Genomic DNA, 13,358 nt, shown 5'->3' on the forward strand with positions numbered 1-13,358 from the left:
CTGCAACCTACACCACAGCTCACGGCAACCCCAGATCATTAACCCACTGAGCAAGGGCAGGGACCGAACCTGCAACCTCATGGTTCCTAGTCAGATTCGTCAACCACTGCGCCACGACGGGAACTCCCAGAGACATTTATCTTAAATAAAGGTGGAAACCGGGAGACTCAAGGTCTCAGGGACCAAGAGAAATGCCTCAAGAAACCACACTGCTTTTATTGTGCTCTCTAGGATTATGTCAAGTGAGGAGGGAGTTGTAGGTGCAGGACATAGGTTTTCTTTTTATTATTTTATAAGTTCTTTAATTATTTTAAAAGTCGCTTAGCTGGTAGATGGTTAAGCTTTTACTCTGACCTTTAGGCATTTAGCAATCATTAGGATTTGAGTTAGCTATCTATGCATAACATTTCAGAGAATCCTCACTGTGCTTCCGCAAGTGGCATGCCTATTTGCTGCAACCCTGAGTGCCTAGGTTTACAACTTGGTTCTCTGATAAGGCATATTCTGCTAACGACTGCTCACAAAACACTTGGCCATTAGGTTCCTCTTTCTCTTATTCTTTAGAGGACATATCATGCTCATGCAAACAGCGTGCCAATCTGCACAGGTCCGGTGTACCTAGACCAACTCATAATGTCCTCATTCAGCTGACCCTATGAATAACTTATGCTTTTAGGTCTTTGTTCTTAAACTTAAGTCATTTACCATCACTGTGACTGTTTTTCAAGCAGGAAGATGTGGTAAAGTAAAGCAGGACAAGATGGAATTTTCAGCAAAGAGGCTAAGAAAATATTGTAGAAACATGTCTTATGACAGAACTGTACCCCCAAAACTATAAGACACTGTTGAAATAAATCAAAGATGGTACAAACAGATGAAAGATATACCATGTTCTTGGATTGGAAGAATTAATATTGTCAAAATGACTATACTACCCAATGCAGTCTACAGATTCAATGCAATCCAAATCAAATTAGCAATGGAATTTTCCAAAGAATTAGAACAAAAATTTTTAAATGTGTATGGAAAAACAAAGGAACCTGAATAGCTAAAGCAATTTTGAAACAGAAAAACAGCTGGAGGAATCAGGTTTCCTGACTTCAGACTACTCTACAAATCTACTGACGGACGGGGGGGGGGGGAGTTGGTGATTGTCATATGTACATTGTTGTATATGGAATGATTGGCCAATGTTGAAGTGGTGTATAGTCCAGAGTGAGAGTAGAAGCGAAATTCCAGGGATTTGATTTGTAGACTGAGCATAGAGAAAGCTATTGTCATGAGGAAATTGGAATTATATTAGCAAGAAAGAGAAAAGCTTAGCGGTATGTAATTGAAGTTACTTTAGAACCAGTCTATACTGAGTTCAAATACTGGCTTTGCCAGTCATTTAATTTTAGGCTCATTAACCGACATTTTGAATGTTAGTTTCCTCATGAGTAAAATTCCTATATTGTATATTGTTGTGAGGATTACAGATAATGAAAGTAAAACACTTTATGTACTAGGCATTTATTCATGAAAGGAATTGATAGAAGTTAAGATATAAAACGGGCTGGTGTTATAAGAGGGGATAATCTAAAATGAATTTAATACTTTTTTCCCAATAGTGGTACTTACATTTTTTGGGGAGGGATCCCAAACTTCTTTCAGAATCTCATGAAAGCTTTGAATCCTCTTGTAGGAAATTTTGATATACACATAAACTTTTAAAGGTAATGTCAGCTGCTCTTCTGATTCCATGAAAGTTAATGATAAAAATTTACATGTATTAACTGCTTGCTAAAAGCCAGATACTACTATAATTTCTTCATATACATTAATGTGCTCATTTTAAGATGAAGAATTAGGCTCAAAGAGGTTAGAAATCACCTAAATTCACATAACTAGTAAGTAGGAGGACTAGGATTCAAACCCAGACTACCCTACTATGTTGCATTATAAATTCATATGTTGAAAATGTCATTTGTAAAATATTATTTGAAGAACAATTTTAATACCAAAAATAAAATTATAAACCACCTAAATCATCAGTAGAGAAAAGTTAAATTAATTATTAGACAGTCAAATTTTCAGAGGTTAGTGATACCTCCTTATTTTTTACATATATGTGATTATGTATAAGATAATTTACTAATTGGAGGTGCAGATGAATGTATATAGTTTACTATTTTCTTGTGTTAAAAATAAGACAGAAAGGCTATATATGTATGTGTTTGTGTGAGCATAGAGTATCTGTGAATGTATAGATGAGAACCTAAATATGGTGGTTTCTTCTGAAGGAGGGAAGCTTAGTAAATCTGATCTCTACCTGCATTGTATTCTAAGTCTATACATCTGCAACCTTCTAAATTAGATTTTAAATTTCTTTCTTCTTTTTTTGTCTTTTGTCTTTTTAGGGCTGCACCTGCAGCATATGGAGGTTCCCAGGCTAGGGGGTCTAATCAGAGCTACAGCTGCCAGCCTATGCCACAGCCATAGCAATGCCAAATCTGAGCTGTGTCTGTAACCTACACCACAGTTCATGGCAAGGCCAGATCCTTAACCCACTGAGTGAGGCCAGGGATCAAACCCACAACATCATGGTTCCCAATCAGATTCATTTCCACTATGCCACAATGGGAACTCCTAGATTTTAAATTTCTTAAGAGCAAAAACTTGTTGTTTTCATCACTGGATCCACTCAACCTGCCATAGCAAAGGGCCTTGCAATTAGTAAATTCTCAATTAATATAGCTTCTCTGAATTCAAATGAATAAAGGAAATTAATAGAGAGAAAGCAAAGAGAATACTAAATGTACACTTGAAGAGAGCCAGAAAGGGATCTACAGAGAAAATATCACTTTCATGTTAATGTTACAATAATATGATAATGATGTTATAAATATATTCCCAAAATGAAATATTGTTTATATAGTCATGACATTATAATTGAATTTTTAAACAATCCCTTATATGGTTACCTGTGAAACATGGTTTGAGACAAGGATTCTTAATGTGTAATCCCTGGCGGTTCTGATACTCTTTTAGTGGGCCATCAATCTCGAAATTACTTTTATAATGATAGACATTTTTGCCTTTTTCACTGTATTGACATTTGCACTGATGGTACAAAAGCCATGGAGAGTAAATTTCTAATGCCTTGATGTAAATCAAGGCAGCTGTATCAAGCTATACTAGTATTTTTCACTACCATATATTTATGGGTGGAAAACAAGTTTCATTTAAGAATATCCTTCATGGGGCAGTAACAATTATTAATTTTATTAAGTATTGACAACATGAGTACCGTTTTTTTTGTTTGTTTGTTTGTTTGTTTTTGTCTTTTCAAGGGCCACTCCTGCAGCATATGGAGGTTCCCAGGCTAGGGGTCTAATCGGAGCTGCAGCCACTGGCCTACGCCAGAGCCATAGCAACTCGGAATCCGAGCCGTGTCAGCAACCTACACCACAGCTTGCGGCAACGCTGGATCCATAACCTACTGAGCAAGGGCAGGGATGGAACCCGCAACCTCATGGTTCCTAGTTGGATTTGTTAACCACTGAGCCACCATAGGAGAGTACAGTTTTTTTTTAATGTTCTGTGTAAAAACTAGGAAGTGTATATAATGTACTTTTGCTACAATCAAAGCATAACAGTTGTCTCAAAGGGAAGCACTAGTAAACTATTTAAGGTTTGTACTGAACTGGAACCTTTTTCATGGAGCATTATTCTTACTTGAAAGAAGGACTGAAAGAAAATTATGGTTATTCATATTTGAATATTTGGCAGACATTTCTGAAATCAAAGTACACCTATTTCTTCAAGGAAAAACAACTGACAAGTATTGTTGCCAATGTTAAAAATTAAGACTTTGGACAAAAATTAAGACTTTGCTGTCATCATTATGCTTGTGCTTGACAATTTCCTATTACTTACAGACTTTCTGATGAAACCAGTGGTGATAGTAACAAATATGATGCTTTTTTAATTTTGTTTAGTGAATTTTATCAACAGTAGTGTAACTCAGTGAAACAGTATGTTCCAAGAGACCAATGCAAGTTGTTCGAAATAATGCATGGCTAAAAGATACATTCAAAATACAAGATAGCTCAAGGAATTTTAATGAAATAGACTAGGAAAAGTTCCTTGGTATGCTTTCAGAATCCAAGTTGTAATTATCCTCTAAAAAGCTACTGCTAGTTTATTTTTGGTGTTGTAACAAAGAAGAATATGTACACTTATATAAGACTATTTTTTCTCCTAAATTACAACTAAAACAACATATCAAAACAGATTGAGTGAAAGAATAAAAATATGAGAATCCAGCTACCTTCTCTTAAAGAAATTTGACAAATAAAATACAATGTCACCCATCTCACTATTTTTGGAACATTAATTATATCTCACAAAATATATGGTATTTATGTTAACAATAGTGTATCTAGTATTATTTTAAGTGAATTAATGAATTAAACATTTTGTTGACATAGAGTTTGTTTACAATATTGTGTTAATCTCAGGTGTACCACAGTGATTCAGTTATTTTTTTGAGATTATATTTCATTATAGGTTATTATATGATATTGAATATAGTTCCCTGTGCTATACAGTATATTTTTGTTGCTTGTCTATTTTATGTATATGAGTTTGGATCTATTAATTCTATAATCCTAATTTGGTAACCATAAGTTTTCTATGCTATCAACTTTTAATGTCTAATATAATAAATATTGATAGTATTGACTTGAAAAAAATTGACTCTAAAAAAGATCGGTTTATCAGGATCAATAGAAAGGTGCAATTTGGGATCCGTAACCAGGATGAGCCAAGGGCAAGGGAATGAGAATGCTGAGAAGAGAAGGAACTTTGGAAAATGATAATAAACAAACCATGATAATTAATTGGCTGAGTCTAACTTCCAAACATCCAACTTTATTTAACTGAGGTTTTTGTTTATTATTTACAATATCTATATAACCTATAGAAGCAAAAGCTTTTGGAAATCCTAAATAATTTTTAAGTGTGTAAAAGTAAAAAAATAGTCTGAGACAAAGAGTTTGAGAATTGCTTATTTAACTTGATTTAATTGTTGATTTGTGGCATATTTGCTGCTTGTCAATGCCTGAAATTCCAGACATTGGTATTCATTCTCATGTGTATACAGTGTCCGCATCCTAAAAATCCTTCCTGTTTTAGTATTAAAGATATAATCACATCAAATTCTTCTGTGATAATAGGAACTCAGAGGGTCTGGAAATGCAACATATCCATGAAGAGAAAATTGAATTAAAAGTCAAAAAAAAGTAGGTGGGGCACAAATATAGCCTTCACATATTTTACCATTTTCCCAATGGTTAGTCTTAGTGACATTTGTAAAGTTAGCAAGCACCATAGTGAGGAGCCCAAAATAACAAATTTAGAAAAGAAATATCTTTGCTTCATCTCTTGTACTATTGTCCATTTTTCATGGCTTTTGCTATATAGAAACCGAATAGATGACCAGGAACTTTGAGAAAAGCTTATCATTAATGTTAAATCACAACAACTATATCCAACCAGGTAGTTATTTAGCTGAAGGAAACCTCTTACGGAAATTTTACGAAATGCATTTTTTTCTTGGAAATTCACATCCTAGGAGACCAACCATTTCCCTCATCAGGACTGTAGATTTCTTACAGGGGGTCTCAAAAACCTGCCCTGTGCTAATATTTGTCACCAAAACAAGCCTCTGGGGTTGAGGGAAATTAACTCCATTTCTAGGTACAATGTACATTTTTCTCACTGAAGAAAGATACTTTGTTGTGTGACTCAAAGTTTTAGTGACAAATATGCAAAAATTATGCTCCTTCAAAGACTGATTTATTCCTGCTTGTGAAGATTAATTTCCTCTTTTGTTTTACTGATTACAGTTCTAAGTACACTTTTGAGAAAACTAATTCTTTTGAAATTGCTCTGTTTTTTCATTCTTACTATTACTGTTATTATCTTAAATTTAAATTATTGGCATTTCCTCCAACAGGGCTTGCAACCTCCTGTTTTGTCTCTTTTCCAATTCATTCTGTGTAATATTGTCTCAGCAGTCTTACAGGGAGTGGTAGAAAAGAGGTTGGGCTCTGGAGTCAGACATTCTTGAGACTGAATTTTGCTTCTCTCACTTTTTTGTTGTATGATATTTGGGAAATTGATTAACCTCTTTGTGTTTCAATTTAATTATGAATAGGGTCAGAGATTGTATTAATCCAAACTCCATAGGATTGTTCTGAGGATTAAATGAGATGGTGTGGTAAATTGCCTTGAATGGTGACAATTACATAGACAGTACAGATAGTTAAGAGATTTTAAAATCCCCTCACTCAGCTCTGTTTAAAACCCTTCAATGACTTCCTATATCATATGACTTGTGTGCTCTTAAGTTCTTTTTTATATGGTTTCACCCTCCCAGCTTTCTTCCTATTGTTCCCTAGCATGCCCTATGCTTTAGTCAAAATTTTATCCACACTGGAGTTCCCACAGTGGGTCAGTGGTAATGAATCCAACTAGTATCCATGAGGATGTGGGTTAGATTCCTGGCCTTGCCAAGTGGGTTAAAGATCCAGCGTCATGAAGAGCTGTGGTGTAGGTTGCAGATGTGGCTTATATCCTACACTGTTATGGCTGTGGCATAGTCAGACAGCGGCAGCTCTGATTAGACCCCTAGCCTGGGAACTTTCATATGTCTTTGGTGCAGTCCTAAAAGGCAGAAAAAAATTGTCCATGCTACCTCACAAATTATATGTTCACTCTTCATTCACATCCTTGGCAATATTCCTTTCTCCTGGAGTCTCTTGACTTCCCTCTCTTTAGGATAGTATTTGCCAAATTTTAGATATTCAAATGTCCCTCCATTGTTTTTGCTATAGCTGTTTACCCTATGTACTTTTATTTGTATGTGTTTGTTTAATCATACTTTGTAGAAATTAGCCTCATCGTAAGTAGTATTATGCATGAAATCATAGATATGAAGTGCTAATTTTATAACCCTTTATGTTTTAATTTTATTATATTTATAGTTGCACAACCATTATCACAACCTAATTAGACATTTCCATCCCAAACCCCTAGTACATCCCTCCCCGCACAGCCTGTCTCCTTCGGTAACCATAAGTTTTGTCTGTGAGTCTCTTTCTGTTCTGCAAAGAAGTTTATTGTATCTTTTTTTTTAAGATTCCACATATAAGTGATAGCATATGATGTTTGTGTATCACTGTCTAACTTCACTTAGCATGATAATTTGTAGGTTCATCCATGTTGCTGCAAATGCTGTTATTTTGTTCTTTTCTATGGGTGAGTAATATTCCAAAGTATATATGTATCACATTTTCTTTTATCCACTCCTCTGTTGATGTGCATTTAGGTTTCTTCCAAGTCTTGGCTATTGTATATGCTGCTGCAGTGGATATTGGGGTACATGTATCTTTTTGAGTCATGGTTTTCTTTGGATAGATGCTTAGGAGTGGGATTCCTGGATCATATGATAATTCTATTTTTAGTTTTTTGAGAATCTCCATACTGTTTTCCATAGTGGTTGCACCAATTTACATTCCCAACAACAGTGTAAGAGGGCTCCCTTTTCTCCACACCCTCTCCAGCATTTATTGTTTGCAGACATTTTGATGATGGCCATTTTGGCTGGTGTAAGGTAGTACCTCCTAGCAGTTTTGATTTGCATTTCTCTAATAACTGGTGATGTTGAACATCTTTTCATGTTTTTTTGCCACCTGTACATCTTCTTTGGAGAATTGTATGTTTAGATCTTCTGCTTATTTTTTGATGGAGTTTTTTGTTTTCATGAAATTGAGCTGCAGGTGGTGTTTATGCATTTTGGAGAGTTAATTCCTTGTCAGTAGCTACATTTGTAAATATTTTCTCCCATTCTGTGGTTGTCTTTTCATTTTGTTTAGGGTTTCCTTTGCAGTGAAAAATCTTTTAAGTTTAATTAGGTCCTATTCATTTATTTTTGTTTTTACTGTCATTACCCCAGGAGGTAGATCTGAGCATATATTGCTGTGGTTTATGTCAGAGAGTGTTAGGCCTGTTTTTCTTTATGAGTTTTATAGTGTATGGTCTTATATTTAGGTACTTAATCCATTTTGAGTTTATTTTTGTGTATGAGATTAGAGAGTGTTCTAATTTCATTCATTTACTTGTTGCTGTCCAGATTCCTCAGCACCACTGATTGAAGGGACTATCTTTTATCCATTGTATATTATTGTCTCCTTTTTCATAGGTTAGTTGATCATAGGTGCATGGGTTTAATTCTGGGCTTTCTATCCTATTCCACTGATATATTTTTCTGTTTTTTTGTTTTGTTTTGTTTTGTTTTTTGCCAGTGCTCTACTCTTTTAATGACTGCAGCTTTGTAATGTAGTGTGAAGTCAGGAGCTTGATTCCTCCAGCTCCATTTTTCTTTCTCAGGATGGCTTTGGCTATCCTGTGTCTTTTGTGTTTCCAAACAAATTTTAAAATATATTTTATTTTATTTCTGTGAAAAAATGCCATTGTGAGTTTGATAGAGATTGCATTGACTCTGCAGATTTCTTGGAGAGTAGAGTCATTTTGGAAATACTGATTCTTCCAATTCAAGTTCATGGTATATCTTTCAATCTGTTTGTGTCATCTTTGATTTGTTTCATCAGTGTCTTATAGGTTTCAAGTTCAGGGTTTTTTGGTCCCTTTTGGTAGTTTTATTCCTAGGTATTTTATTTTTATTTTATTTTTTTGATGTGATGGTAAGTGGGATTGTTTCCTTAATTTCTCTTTCTGATCTTTCATTGTTAATATATAGAAATGCAGTTGATTTCTGTATTAGTTTTGTACTCTTCAACTTTACCAAATTCATGGATGAGCTATAACGGTTTTCTGGTTGCACCTTTAGGATTTTCTATGTATAGTACCATATCATCTGCAAACAGTGATAATTTTACTTCTTCCTTTCCAATTTGGATTCCATTTATTTATTTTTCTTCTCTGATTGCTGTGGCTAGAGCTTCCAAAACTCTATTGAATAAATGTAGTGAGAGTGGACATCCTATTCTTGTTCCTGATCTTAGCAGAAATTCTTTCAATTTTTCACCATTGATAATGATGTTAGCTGTGGGTTTGTCATATATGGCCTTTATTATGCTGAGGTATGTTCCCACCATGTCCACTTTCCAGAGGGATTTTATAAGAAATGTGTGTTGGTTTTGTCAAAAGCTTTTGATGCATCTATTGAGAGGATCACGTGGTATTTACTCTTCAGTTTGTTAATGTTGTGTATCAAACTGATTGATCTGTAGATACTGAAAAGCCTTGCATCCCTGGGAAAAACCTCTCTCCATCATGGTGTACTTTCCTTTTAATGTATTGTCATATTGGGTTTGCTAGTATTTTGTTGAAGGATTTTTGTATCTATGTTCATTAGTGATATTGGCCTGTAATTTTTTTGTGGTATTCTTGTCTGGTTTTGGTATCAGGATGATGGTAGCCTCATAGAATGGGTTTGGGAGTGTTCCTTCCTCTAATTTTTTGGAATAGTTTCAGAAGCATAGGTGTTAGCTCTTCTCTAAATGTTTGATAGAATTTGCCTGTGAAGCCATCTGGTCTTGGACTTTTGTTTTTTGGAAGTTTTAAAATCACAGTTTCAATTTTAGTACTTGTGATTGGCCTGTTCATCTTTTCTATTTCCTCTTGGTTTAGTCTTGGAAGATTGTATTTTTCTAAGAATTTGTCCATTTCTTCTAGGCTGTCCATTTTATTGTCATGCAGTTGCTTATAGTCATATTTTATGATCCTTTGTATTTCTGTGATGTCTGTTGTAATTTCTTCTTTTTCATTTGTAATTTTATTGATTTATATCCTCACTCTTTTTTTCCTGATGAGTCTGGATACAGGTTTATTAGTCCTGTTGATCTTTTCAATGAACCAGCTTTTAGATTCATTTATATTTTCTATGGTTTTCTTCATTTCTATTTCATTTATTTCTGGTCAAACTTTATGATTTCTTTCCTTCTGCTAACATTGGGTTATTTCTGTTTTTCTTTCTCTAGTTGCTTTAGGTGTAAAGTTAGGTTGTTTATTTGAGACTTTCATGTTTCCTGAGATAAGCTTGTATTTCTATAAACTTTTCTCCTAGTACTGCTCTACCTGCATCCTGTATGTTTTTGGATTGTTGTGTGTTTGTTGTCATTTGATTCTAGATATTTTAAAATTTCCTTTGATTTCTTGAGTAATCCACTGGTTCTTTAGGAATATGTTGTTCAGTCTCTACTATTTGTGTTTTTTGCAGGTTTTTTTCTTGTTAATTTCTAGTCTTATAATATTGTGGTGAGAAAAGATGCTTGATATGATTTCAATTTTCTTAAATTTACAAAAGCTTGATTTGTGGCCTGGAATGTGATCTATCCTAGAAAATATTCCTGTGTGCTTTAGAAGAATGTGTATTCTGCTGCCTTTGGATGGAATATTCTATCGATATTTCTTATGTCCATGTGGTCTAATGGGATCATTTAAGGACTGTACCTCCTTATTGAGTTTATATCTGGACGATCTGTCCATTGATCTAAGTGGGGTGTTAAAGTCCCCTGCTATTATTGTGTTATTGTCAATATCTCCTTTTAAGGTTGTTAGCAGTTGCCTTATATATCAATATTATTCTCCACAACAACAACAAAAGGAGTTCCCATCGTGGCACAGCAGAAACGAATCTGATTAGGAATCATGAGATTGTGGGTTTGCACAGTCGGTTAAAGATCCAGTGTTGCTGTGAGCTGTGGTGTAGTTTGCAGACACAACTCAGATCTGGTGTTGCTGTGGCTCTAGCATAGGCCAGCAGCAACAGCTCCAATTAGACCCCTGGCCTGGGAATCTCCATATGCTGCAAGTACAGCCCTAAAAATACAAAAGACAAAAAAAAATAATAAAATAAAGATGATTCTATGTTGGGTCCATAAACATTTACAATTATTATGTCTTCTTTGACCCTTTGATTATTACATAATATCTTTATTTTTCTCTAATAACTGTTTATTTTAAGGTCTATTTTGTCTGAATATTGCTACTCCTGCTTTCTTTTGATTTTCGTTTGAATGGAGTATTTTCTTCCATCCTCTCACAGTCAGTTTGTATGTGTCCCTAGAACTGAAGTGGGTCTCTTGACAGCAGCATATATATGGGTCTTGCCTTTTTTTTAAATCTATTTATCCAGTCTAGGTCTTTTCACTGGGGCATGGAATCTATTTGCATTTAAAGCAAATATTGATATGTATGCTTTTATTGCCATTATGTGAATTGTTTTGGATTTGTTTTTGTTGGTCTTTTTTTCTTGTTCTCTTCTCTTGTGTTTTGATAGCTATATTTAATGTTGTGTTTGGATTGCTTTTTCTTTTTGCATGTTTATCTAATGTAGATTTTTGGTTTGAAGTTACCATGAAGTCTTGATATAGGAGTTTATATATATACAAGATTGTTCTAAGTTGCTCATATTATTATTGCAAATGCATCTTCATATCCTGTATTTGGACCTTCCTCCTCTCATAATTTCTGTTTTTTAAGCATATTTTTGTGTGAATGATTTCCTACCTCTATTCTATGTATGCCTTTACCAGTGAGCCTTGAAAATAGTAAATTTTTGTTTGTTTGTTTCTAGTTGTGTCCCTTTCTTTTCCACCTAGAGAAGTTCCTTTAGTATTTGTTGTAAAGCTGGTTTAGTGGTACTGAATTCTCTTAGATTTTGATTATCTGTAAAGCTTTCAATTTCTTCTTCAAATCTGAATGAGAGTCTTGCTGTGTAGAGTAATCTTGGTTGGAAGTTTTATTTTTTTCCTTTCATCACTTTAAATATATCATGTCACTCTCTTCTGGCCTATAGAGTTCCTGCTAAAAAATCAGCTCATAGCCTTGTTGGGGCCCCCTTTTATGTTATTTGTTCCTTTTCCCTAGCTGCCTTTGATATTTTCTCTTTGTCTTCAATTTTGAGCAGTTTGATTAATATGTGTCTTGGAGTGTTCCTCCTTTGGTTTATTTTATATGTATTCATTGTGCTTCCTGGATTTGATGAGTGATTCTTTTCCCATGTTAGTGAAGTCTTCAGCTGTTATTGCTTCACATATTTTCTCTGGACCTTTTTCTCTCTTTTATGTTTCTGGTGCCCCTACAATGCAGATGTGGGTGAATCTAAGGTTTTCCCAGAATTCTCTTAGACTGTTTTCATTTCTTTTCAATCATTTTTCTCTTTTTTGTTTCATGTCAGTGATTTCCACCAGCCTGTCTTCCAGAGCTCACTTATTCATTCTTCTGCATCCTGTATTCTGCCAGTGGTTTCTTCTTGTGAATTTTTTATTTCAGCTATTGTATTTTGCATCTCTGCTTGCTTAATCTTTATATCTATTTCTTTTTTCAATGTTTCTCATAATTTATCAATCATTGCCTCCAGTTTATCTCCAAGCTCTTGAATCATTTTTATTATCATTAGTATAAAGTCTTTTTCATGGAAGTTGCTAATCTCCAGATCACTTAGCTTTTTTTCTGTTTTTTTTTTTTTTTCAAGTTCCTTTATCTGGGTCACAGTTCTCTGCCTTTTTATTTTTTTATAGATTTTTTTGTGTGATCTCCTTATTGCAGGCAATAAGGTTGTAGCTTCTCTTGCTTCTAGCGTCTCCCTCCTTGTGGGTGAGGTTGGTACAAGGGCTTGCTACAAGCTTCTGATGAGAGGAGCTGGCACCTTGCCCACTGGTAGGTGGAGCTGATTCTTGTACCTCTGGTGGGTGGGGCTTTGTCTCTTCATGTGATTAGAGGCAGCTGAGTGCCTAGAATAACTTTAGGCAGCCTATTTGCTGATGGGTGGGACTGAGTTCCCACCTGGTTTGTTGTTTGTCCTGGGGCTTCTCAGCCCTGATGGGTAGGATCAGATTTTTCCAAAGTGGCCATCTCCAGGGGTGTTCACACTGATGATTATTCCCAAGATCTTTGCCTTCAATTTTCTTGTCTCACAATGAGTAAGTGTTGTCCCCTGTGTCCCCAGGAGATCCTCCATTCTGCAGGTTGGTCTGATCTAGATGGAGTCTCTGTTTTTCCCTGTGCACACAAAACTTGTGTCAGCCCTTCAAGAGTGGATTCATTGTTTCCCCAAGTCCTGTGGAGCTCTTGCACACAAGTCCTGTTGGCCTTCAACACCTAATGCTCTGGGGGCTCCTCCCAATGCCAGATCCCCTGGTGTGGGAATCTGATGTGGGGCTCAGAACTCTGACTCCTTTGGGTGAGCCTTTCCAGCCTATTGGTTGCCCACCCAGTGGGTATGAGATTTCTTATATTGTGTAGGCACCCCTCCTACCATCTTGATGTAGCTTCTTCTTTGTCCT

This window comes from Sus scrofa, chromosome X (assembly GCF_054392235.1).
Source record: "Sus scrofa isolate SSC_HxYL_T2T_F1_AM1 chromosome X, Sscrofa_HxYL_maternal_Yorkshire_Landrace_v2.0, whole genome shotgun sequence".
In the NCBI taxonomy this organism is placed as follows: Eukaryota; Metazoa; Chordata; class Mammalia; order Artiodactyla; family Suidae; genus Sus; species Sus scrofa.